A 10,104-nucleotide genomic window follows, 5' to 3' on the forward strand; every position below is an offset into this window, starting at 1 on the left:
AGTAGCTGGGATTACAACTGTGAACCACCACGCCCAGCTAATTTTTGTATTTTTAGTAGAGACGGGGTTTCCCCATGTTGACGAGGCTGGTCTGAAACTCCTGACTTCAAGTGATCCGCCTGCCTCGGCCTCCCAAAGTGCTAGGATTACAGGCATAAGCCACTGCACCCAGCCAAAATTTAAAAAAAAAAATCTTAAACATGATATAAATATTCTTTTGTATGTATTAGTTGGTGCAAAAGTAATTGCAGTTTTTGCCTTTACTTTCAAATTAAACCTATATTAAATATGTAATAAGCCTATATTATATATGTAATACAATTAAATTTAAAGAGCAAGTGGAAATCTGTACTAAAAGATAAAAACGTGTATTTGCTTATATTTGTACAGAATATCTATAGGAATATCCAGTATCCAGTACCAAATTGGTAATATTGGTTGCTTCTGAGAAGAGAACTGGGTGGCTAGGGTCACGGGAGGGAGGGAAACTTCATTGTGTACCCTTTTGTGTTTTTAAGTGTTGTGAGCCCTGTGAATATATTACTTATTAAGGGTAGAATTGACTGGGCGCAGTGGCTCACGCCTGTAATCCCAGCACTTTGGGAGGCCAAGGCGGATGGATCACCTGAGGTCAGGAGTTCAAGACCAGCCTGACCAATATGGTGAAACTGCATCTCTGCTAAAAACACAAAATTTAGCCGGGCGTGGTGGCATGTGCCTGTAGTCACAGCTACTCAGGAGGCTGAGACAGGAAAATCGCTTGAACCCGGGAGGTGGAGGTTGCAGTGAGCCAAGATCATGTCACTGCACTCCAACCTGTGCTACAGAGCAAGACTCTGTCTCAAAAAAAAAAAAAAAAAGAATTAAAATAAAAAAAAAACAAATAAATCACACTTCCCCTCACTTTTTTTTTTTTTTTTTTTTTTTTTTTTGTAGAGACAAGGTCTTGCTATGTTGCCCAGGCTGGTCTGAAACTCCTGGACTCAAGCAGTCCTCCCACCTTGGCCTCCCAAAGTGCTGGGACTACAGGCATGAGCCACTGTGCCTGGCTAACTTTTTTTTTCAAACAAACACAACTTGAAACAAGTATAGCCTCAGATGTTCTCTCTGATCAAAGTTTCATTGACCAAGAGCAAGAAAAGCCAAAAGAAATTATTTTTCTATTATACCGCTCTGGGCCTGTTTGTTTACCAATTCTAACCCTTTGATTGGGCTGCTGTGAGTGAAAGTGAGACCTTGAAATTGTGAGTCTAGGTGAAACCATTAAACACCTAAGTAGCTGTCTGTGTGCTGGTCAGGGGTGTGTTTCTGTGGCATCTATGGCATTAAGCTGCGATCTGGGTACAGAAATGCTCAGAAAGCCCATGAGCTCATGCGAAGAGAGAAAACCTTTTTAGCAGATGTGTGAGACAGGAAAAATAGTTGGTACTTTCTTTCTTTTTTTTTTTTTAATCAGAGTCTCGTTCTGTCGCCCAGGCTGGAGTGCAACGGCGCGATCTCGGCTCACTGCAAGCTCCGCCTCCTGGGTCACGCCATTCTCCTGCCTCAGCCTCCCGAGTAGCTGGGACTACAGGCGCCCGCCAGCACGCCCGGCTAATTTTTTGTATTTTTAGTAGAGATGGGGTTTCACCGTGATAGCTAGGATGGTCTCGATCTCCTGACCTCGTGATCCACCCGCCTCGGCCTCCCAAAGTGCTGGGATTACACGCGTGAGCCACCTCTATTAAAAATACAAAAAAATTAACTGAGCATGGTGGCATGCCTGCAGTCCCAGTTACTCCGGAGGCTGAGGCAAAAGAATTGCTTGAACCCGGGGGGCGGAGGTTGCAGTGAGCCGAGATCGTGCCACTGCACTCCAGCCTGGCAACAGAGTGAGACTCCGTCTCAAATAAATAAAATAAAATGAAAAAATTAGCCAGATGTGGTGGTGTGTGCCTGTAGTCTCAGCTATTCAGGAGGTGGGAGGATCTGTTTGAGCCCAGGACGTCGAGGCTGCAGTGAGCCGTGATTATGCCACTGCACTCCAGCCTAGGTGACAGAGTGAGATCCTGTCTCAAAAAAAAAAAAAAAAAAAAAGATGTAGATGAACAGCCAGATGAAGAGATCAGGTGTGGAAGGGTCCTGAGTGCAGGAGCTTCTGTCCCCATGGAGTTGGGGTGCACCACCCTCCCAGCACATGGACGTGTTCTGCTACCCGGAAGCTCTCTGAACCCCATAGTTCAGTACTTCGGCTTCATCAGGTAGGCATGATGAAGATTAATTCAGTCTCTAGCCCTTCCCCATCTCTAAAGAATGGAGGATGGGGCTGAAAGCTCCAAGCTTCTAATCATTGCTTAGTCTTTCCAGTGAGCAGCCCCTGTCCAGGAGCTCACCAAGAGTCCCCTTATTAGAAAAAAAAAACGCTCCTCAGAAAAATTCCAAGGGATTCAGGAACTCTAAGTCAGGTGTTCCTATTACTCAGGAAATCAAAGGTTTAAGAGCTCTGTCTCAGGTACCTGGGGCAGAGACCCAATAATTCCAACAGAAGTTTCTCCTAGAACCTCTATTGCTCAGGAAATCACAAGGGTTTTCGAAGCTCTGTGCCAGGAACTTGGGGTGGAGACCAATATACATCATTCTTTGTTTTTTTTTTTTTTTTTTTTTTGGAGATGGAGTTTCACTCTTATTGCCCAGGCTGGAGTGCAATGGCACGATCTCAGCTCACCACAACCTCCGCCTCCTGGTTCAAGCGATTCTCCTGCCTCAGCCTCCCAAGTAGCTGGGATTACAGGAAGGCGCCACCATGCCTGGGTAATTTTGTATTTTTAGTGGAGACGGGGTTTCTCCATGTTGATCAGGCTGGTCTCGAACTCCCGACCTCAGGTAATCCGCCTGCCTCGGCCCCCCAAAGGGCTGGGATTACAGGCATGAGCCACTGCGCCCAGCCCAATATACGTGATTCTTATTTCACAGCAGATATCTCTTGATTTCTTTAAAAAAAAAATCTTAAATAGTACCTTGAGAGAACCCCTAATGACAGATAATATGTATTGAGTACTTATTTTGTGCCAGGCACTGCTCAAAACTACTTATTGGGCATGAAATTATTAGTCCTTACAATAACCTTATGAAGTAGGAATTATTATTATCCTTATTTCTCAGATGAAGAAATGGGAGTGGGCAACTTGCCCAAAGTAGCACAGTTAATATGTAAAGGAATGTGATTTGAACCTGGGCCTGACTCCAGAATCACTACACCATAAAGTGGAGATTCAGTTACACTGGAATAAATCAAAAGGCAAAATGAGGGCATTGCTTCTTGTGCTGGTCTTGGGTCTAAGGAGGGGCATATTGCAGAGGTGAGAGCCAAGGGGAAAAGATGGAGTGGGCTGTCTGTGGCACACGGGATGTCTTTACTACTGGACAGCCTTGAACCACAAGATGTGATGTAGGGCTGAATCTTGTAGGAAAAAAGCGGTCAGGGTAAGCTCTTCAACATCAGATGTGAGGAGACCAGCGTTTTGCAGTGTCCTTTGGCTGTGGTGGACAGGTTTGGGCTGGCAGAAGGGTCAGTGGAGACCAGCTGGGGGAGACCTGCATGCAGTGGCAGGGGGTTGGGAGTGAAATGAGGGAAGGATGGACTTGGTAGGTTTGGTTTGACGACGTAGTGGAGTTTGTATTGGCTGAAGGTTACAAAGGAAGCAAGGAGAGAATAATAACATGCGCCAGCATCCAGAGATGAGTTGAGGAGGCGTGCCGTCTGACTTCTACATTCAGGCACATTTCACACTTCTGTCAGGTACTCTGCTCTGAGCTTTTGGAATCTTTCTTTCATGTATTCCTCCATACAGTATTTGCAGGTGGTGTATGGATGCTGTCAATCCCCGCTTTCCATAGGCACCCTCCTTACTATTCCTTGCCTAAGTGACCTAACACACTTGGTCCTGGCTTGGGCAGGCGGGAAGCGTGGAGTTAATACATCCTAGAGCAGCCTTCAGCCCTGATGGGTGGGAGTAGGTGGATAAGTGGCTTAGCTTTCTTGCTCCTTGGAGGGTACAACTCTGGGCTAGACGCTACACCATCTCCCAGGGTCCCCAGCAGCCTTGGTCCCCAGCTGCCCACAACAGCCTATCCTCTTGGCACCTGCTCAGTGACCTGGCTGGCTTCCTTGTTCCTTGACTCACGTCCCCACTCCCTACTGGTGTTTCCTAGGATCACCTATCAAATAAACCACTTCTACCTAATTTCCTGTCTCAAGGCATGCATTGGGGAAACTCAACCCAATGCAGTTTCCAGATGATAATATCCACACCCCGAGAGGTTATTTCACTTTCTCAAGCTCACATATCCAGTATGTAACAAATCTAGGACTTTAGCCCAGCTTTCCTTAGCCCCAGCCTGGTGTTGTCTTCTGCTCTACCATGCTTAGTATCTGCTATAATGACACCCTAGGTCCTTTTACATGTTGGGCTTTCCTGCAGGAGTCTGGCCTATTAGACCATAAACTCATAAAAAGCAGAACTCTGACCTTGATAACTTTGTATATTCAAGAACAGCAGGAACTGTGTCTTTCAGCGAGTAGATGCTTAATAAGGATTTATTGAAAGGAAGGGAGATAGAGCAAGAGGAAGTATGTGAGGGGAAGAGGAGATAGTTGGGAGCATGAAATTGGGGCAGAGAAGAGAGACTCTTGTGCTCCTTCTTGACATGGGGCACAAGAGTGACTTGCTTTGGAGGAGGCTATGGCTAGAGTGTCACAGGCAAAAGCCCAGGAGGCCCACGGGTGAGCAGAAAATTAGAGAACTTAAAAAATCATTTTTCTTGGAAATAATGTGTGAGACAGGGAAATCTAGTGAAAAAATATTTTTCAGTGCATGTATCCCTAAAAGGGAGGTTTTCTTTTTAAAAATTTTTTAAAAACAGTCTCGCTGTGTCACCCAGGCTGCAGTGCAGTGGCGTGATCTCAGCTCACTACAACCTCCTCCTCCCAGGTTCAAGCGATTCTCGTGCCTTAGCCTCCCGAGTAGCTGGGACTACAGGCGCATGCCACCATGCCTGGCTAATTTTTTTGTATTTTTAGTATAGAAAGGGTTTCATCATGCTCTCCAGGTTGGTCTTGAACTCCTGACCTCTTGTGATCTGCCTGCCTCAGCTTCCCAAAGTGTTGGGATTACAGGCATGAGCCACCGTGCTGGGCCTGTGTTTTGTTTTTAATATGAGATTAGTTATTATAATTTTGTAGAAAGAACATTGGATTTTCTCAGCAGAGTTAAGTCTATAACTCAGATACTCTAGGGCAGTAGTTTTTCAACTACACAAGGCACTAGGACTTCTAAGGCACTCTCTTAGAAGCCTCCTCAAAAAGAAGGAGATGATAATAATTGATTACTACTTATTGAATTCTAATTAGACTATGTGCCAAGCCCCATGCTAAGTCTTGGTCTGCGTTATCTCATTTAATCCTCTTTGATATGAGTCCTGTTATCATTCCCACTTCACAGATTATGAAGCGGACACTCAAAGAGGTCCCCCAGCTAGTAAGTGGCCAAAGTGGGATTCATTTGACTGTTTGACTCCAGAGCTCATGCATTCATGGGCATGGCTACAGGTATCCTTCTCTTCACTCCTTCCCCAAGCATGCCCCCAATTCACCAGAATTGAAACTCAAGATTTTGACACCATAGAGAGCAAACCGGGGAACAGGAACTACACTGTTGGTTAGGACTTGGGAGAAGATAAATTAAAAAGTCTGACACTTTGATCACGTTCTGTAAAAGTCTTGGGGCTTTGCTTTCCCACTGTGAAGGGCATTTTGAAATACATCTTAATGAATGTATTCTGCTCTCTTGGTACACCAGGGGGAGCATTTAGTACAGGAATGGGAATAAGGTGGCTCCAGGAAGTGACTATTCCTGCTCTTTGTAGGGAAGAACACTTTTTCTTTCTGTCTTTCTCACTCACTGAAAAACACATTTTTCTTTCTGAACAGTTTGAAAGCAAGTTGCAGATATCATGAGACTTCACCTATAAATACTTCAGAAGGATTTCCTAAGAAAGACATTCTTCTGCTTTATGATGATATTATTATCACGTCCAAGAAACTTAACATTGATGCAACAATGATGTCTAATATGTGGTCTGTATTCAAACTTCTCCAGATATCCCCAAGATGTTCTTTATTGCTTTTTTTGGTTTCAATCCAGAATAAATTTTGTATTCTCTTAATATTAGATCACAGTTATTCTTCTGGAATATTTTGCTGTGAGATGCTTATACTTTTTACCGTCTATTGAATAACTCATAAAGTTGATTTGCCATGCTTTATTAAGTTTCTCTTTGATTGCTATTGTTTATTCCTATTATAAGTATACCACGATGTTAAGTGGGACTTCCCCTTTCTCAGTTTTGACTCGGGCACCAATTAAATAGATATCAGAATCCAAAATGAGTGTGAGATTGACGTGGTATACAGAATTCATCAAGTGTCACAGGTTAGGTTCCTTGTAAAAGGCTCTTGATGGACATTTGTATGGAGGCAGTTTATTGGGGGAGTGTTTGGGGCTCAGCAGCTAAGGGGGAAGAAAGGAAGCAGGATGAGACACAGGGAGGTGTTGAACTGTGATGCATTCCCTACTCAGCCAATCCCCAGGGACCTCTAGAGCTGGGATGGTGATATTTGGTTGTGTCCCCACCCAAATCTCATCTTGAATTGTAGCTCCCATAATTTCTACTTGTCGTGGGAGGCACCTGGTGGGAGGTAATTGAATCATGGGGGCAAGTCTTTCCTGTGCTGTTCTCATGATAGTGAATACATCTCACGAGATCTGATGGTTTTATAAAGGGGACTCCCCTGCACATGCTGTCTTGCCTGCCGCCATGTTAAGACGTGACTTTGCTTTTCCTTCACCTTCCACCATGATTGTGAGGCCTACCTAGCCATGTGGAACTGTGAATCTATTAAACCTCTTTCCTGTATAAATTATCCTGTCTCAGGTATGTCTTTATTAGCAGTGTGAGAACAGACTAATAGAGATGGTCTTGCAGAGTTGTTCCCTTCTGGAGCAAGGAGGCTGGGTCTTTATACCCCTAAAGGGACCAGTCAATGGATGCAGGTTGCCCCTGGGACAGAGATGTGATCACGGTAACTCCCTTCAGCTTAGAGCAATTTTCAGAGAGACTTGGAATAGAAATGAGGGCCTGAAGGGGATATTTGGGCAGGGACCACAGCATCCATAACAGCAGGGAAATGCTCATGAACATGTTGCCTAACCTTGGATCCCCTCAGACTGAATACACGAGAGGTCAGAGTGGCAGCGGCATGAGGAGGAGGAAGGGTAGAGAGACGCCACTGGAGAGAGCGTTGCCAGGCTGTGCCTCCACTCTCCCTCCCCAGGGGTAAGGGCCAGGAGTGCTACCACCTTCACCTCAAGGGTACGATGGGGGCTCTCATAGGACCACATATTTAACTTACATATTTCCTATGGTTGAGAAATATATAACTGGCTAGAGTGGCCTGTGGCAGCAGGACACAGAGGGCTGGGTTTGGTCCTGTGTTCCCAGGGTTTGTTGGGGCAAGAGATGAGAGAGTGTTTCCTGGGACTTAAATGTGGGCCCTTGGCTGGGCACTGTGGCTCACGCCTGTAATCTCAGCACTTTGGGAGGTGGATCACTTGAGGTCAGGAGTTCGAGACCAGCCTGGCCAACATAGTGAAACCCCATCTCTACTAAAAATATGAAAATTAGCTGGGTGTGGTGTCATGCGCCTGTAATCCTAGCTACTTGGAAGGCTGAGGCACGAGAATCACTTGAACCTGGTAGGTGGAGGTTGCAGTGAGCCCAGATCACACCACTGCACTCCTGCCTGGGCAACAGAGCCAGATTCTGTCTCAGGAAAAAACAGTGTGGGCCCCATGGGAGAGACGATACTGAGCCAGAGCCATTTTTAAAACCCTTTTATTTTGAACGAATTTAAGACTCAGAAGAAATTGCAAAAATAAAAGGGAGTTCCGTGTACCCTTCATCTGGCTTTCCCCAATGATAATGTGGAACCACCGTACATTTTCAAAACTAGGAAATTGACATTGACATTGACACAATACTGTGAACTAAACTATAGACCTTGATTTTCATGAATTTTGACATGCTCTTGTGTGTGCATGTGTATAAACAGTACTGTGAAATCTTGTTACACATATAGATATGTGTAATCACTACCACAACAAGGACACCGTCACCAGCTTCCGTCACTGCAGAGAAACTCCCTCATACTAAAGCTTTGTAGTCAGACCCTCCTGCCAACCCTAACCCCTGGCAACCACTCATCTGTTCTCTATCACCAGAATTTTGTCATTTTAAGAGTGTTCTGTAAATGGAATTGTATAGTACGTACCCTTTTGAGATTGCTTTTTTCACTCAGCATAACATCTTTTTTTTTTTTTTTTTTTTGAGACAGAGTCTTGCTCTGTCACTCAGGCTGGAGTGCAGTGGCGCGATCTTGGCTCACTGCCAACTTTGCCTCCTGGGTTCAAGCAATTCTTGTGCCTCAGCTTCCTGAGTAGCTGGGATTACAGGCGCCCGCCACCATGCCAGGCTAATTTTTGTGTTTTCAGTAGAGATGGGGTTTCACCATGTTGCCCAGGCTGGTCTCGGAACTCCAGGGCTCAAGCGATCCACCCACCTCGGCCTCCCAAAGTGTTGGGATTACAGGCGTGAGCCACTGCACCCAGCCAGCATGACATCTTTGAGTTCCATCCGTATTGTTGCCTGTGTCAGTAGTTCATTCTTTCTCTATAACTTAGAGTTGTATTCTGTTGTATACCCATTCACAGTTTGTCATTCTGCGTGAAAGTCATTTTAAATCCTGTCCAAGAGGACCCTCTGGGAGGGTGAGAGGAAGCCAAAGAGTGAAGTCTGAGTGGACGGGATTGCCAGAGAACCAGGGGCTGAGGGCAATAGCAGCTGGAATGGAATGCTTCTCCCTTGTTCTGAGAATTACAACTGGAGAGGTTCCCAGAGATGGGAATCACCAAAGATCCCAAGAAAAGTGCCCCAAGTGAGAGGCAGCTTTATATAGCTGCAAAGCCCAGTGAGCAGGAAGTCAGCTTACAACTGTGCCACTCAGAAGCCAATTAAAGTAGCTCCAGACATAACCACTTACCTCGTTGCTGTCTGTCCATTTGGGCATGGGATCCAAACCAGTAGCTAGTGAGTGGAGGAGGATTATGGCGCATGGTGCAAGACAGAAGAAAATGACTACTTTCCCCTCACCTCCCTGGGAACTGCCAGCTCTCGAAAAGAAGGGGAAGAAATCTTTTGAGTGAAAATGGAATTGTTGATGAATAGAATGAACTGACTCACTGAATTACTCTAGTAAGACCATGTTTGTGACTTGATGTGACCATCAGACTGTCATTACTTGAAAGTGACACAGCAGGCAGGAGCCTGCAATTGTTTTCATCTGGAGTGAGGACAAGATTCTTTTCTCCTGCTGCCCCTCCTCCCTTTTCCCCCCGGCAAACTGTATACATGGATGTGCAAATATCTCTTTGAGATCTTGTTTTCAGTTCTTTTGGATATATATCAAGGAATGGGATTGCTGGTCATATAATTGCTGGTAATTCTAGTTTTAATTTTTTGAGGAACCTCCATTCTGTTTTCCATGGGCGATACCATTTTACAGTAAAGGGATGATGGAAGAAAAACAATAAAGTGGCATTTTGATTATGTTACCATATCAGTTACATAAATAACTTGGAAATAAACATCTTCTATATATGAGTTCTTTTTTTAATAGTATAATTTTCCTTAGAGCAAATTCCTGAGCATGGTATTAATAGGTCAAAGGACCGGGAAATGTTTGTGGTTCTTGAAACATATTCCAAATTGCTTTTCCTTCTTTCTTTTTCCTTTTTTTTTTTTTTTCTCACTTTGTTGTCCAGGCTGGAGTGCAGTTGCATGATCCCGGCTCACTGCAAGCTCCGCCTCCTGGGTTCAAGTGATCCTCAGCCTCCCTCAGCTGGAACTACAGGCATGCACCATCATGCCCGGCTAATTTTTGTATTTTTAGTGAGATGGGGTTCCGCCATGTTGGTGAAGCTAGTGTTGAACTCCCGGCCTCAAGTGATC

At 44.9% G+C, this 10,104-nt stretch overlaps 1 protein-coding gene across 9 annotated transcripts in view; it reads left to right on the plus strand.

Moving 5' to 3' along the window:
• Positions 1-9,756, plus strand: part of NTAQ1 (N-terminal glutamine amidase 1) — a 50,789-nt gene extending 41,033 nt beyond the window's left edge. For 4 of the 9 annotated variants that reach the window (XR_010159324.1, XR_010159326.1, XR_010159330.1 and 1 more), the window contains one exon: positions 8,808-9,756. The gene's annotated coding sequence lies outside the window, so the exon portion shown is untranslated. Of the gene's footprint in view, positions 1-5,480; positions 5,588-5,968; positions 6,962-8,807 lie in introns of those variants that run through there. The other 5 variants (XR_010159327.1, XR_008536825.2, XR_010159332.1 and 2 more) reach the window with 2 other exon arrangements.
• The last annotated feature ends 348 nt before the right edge of the window (positions 9,757-10,104 follow it).

This window comes from Pan troglodytes, chromosome 7 (assembly GCF_028858775.2).
Source record: "Pan troglodytes isolate AG18354 chromosome 7, NHGRI_mPanTro3-v2.0_pri, whole genome shotgun sequence".
Classification (NCBI taxonomy): Eukaryota; Metazoa; Chordata; class Mammalia; order Primates; family Hominidae; genus Pan; species Pan troglodytes.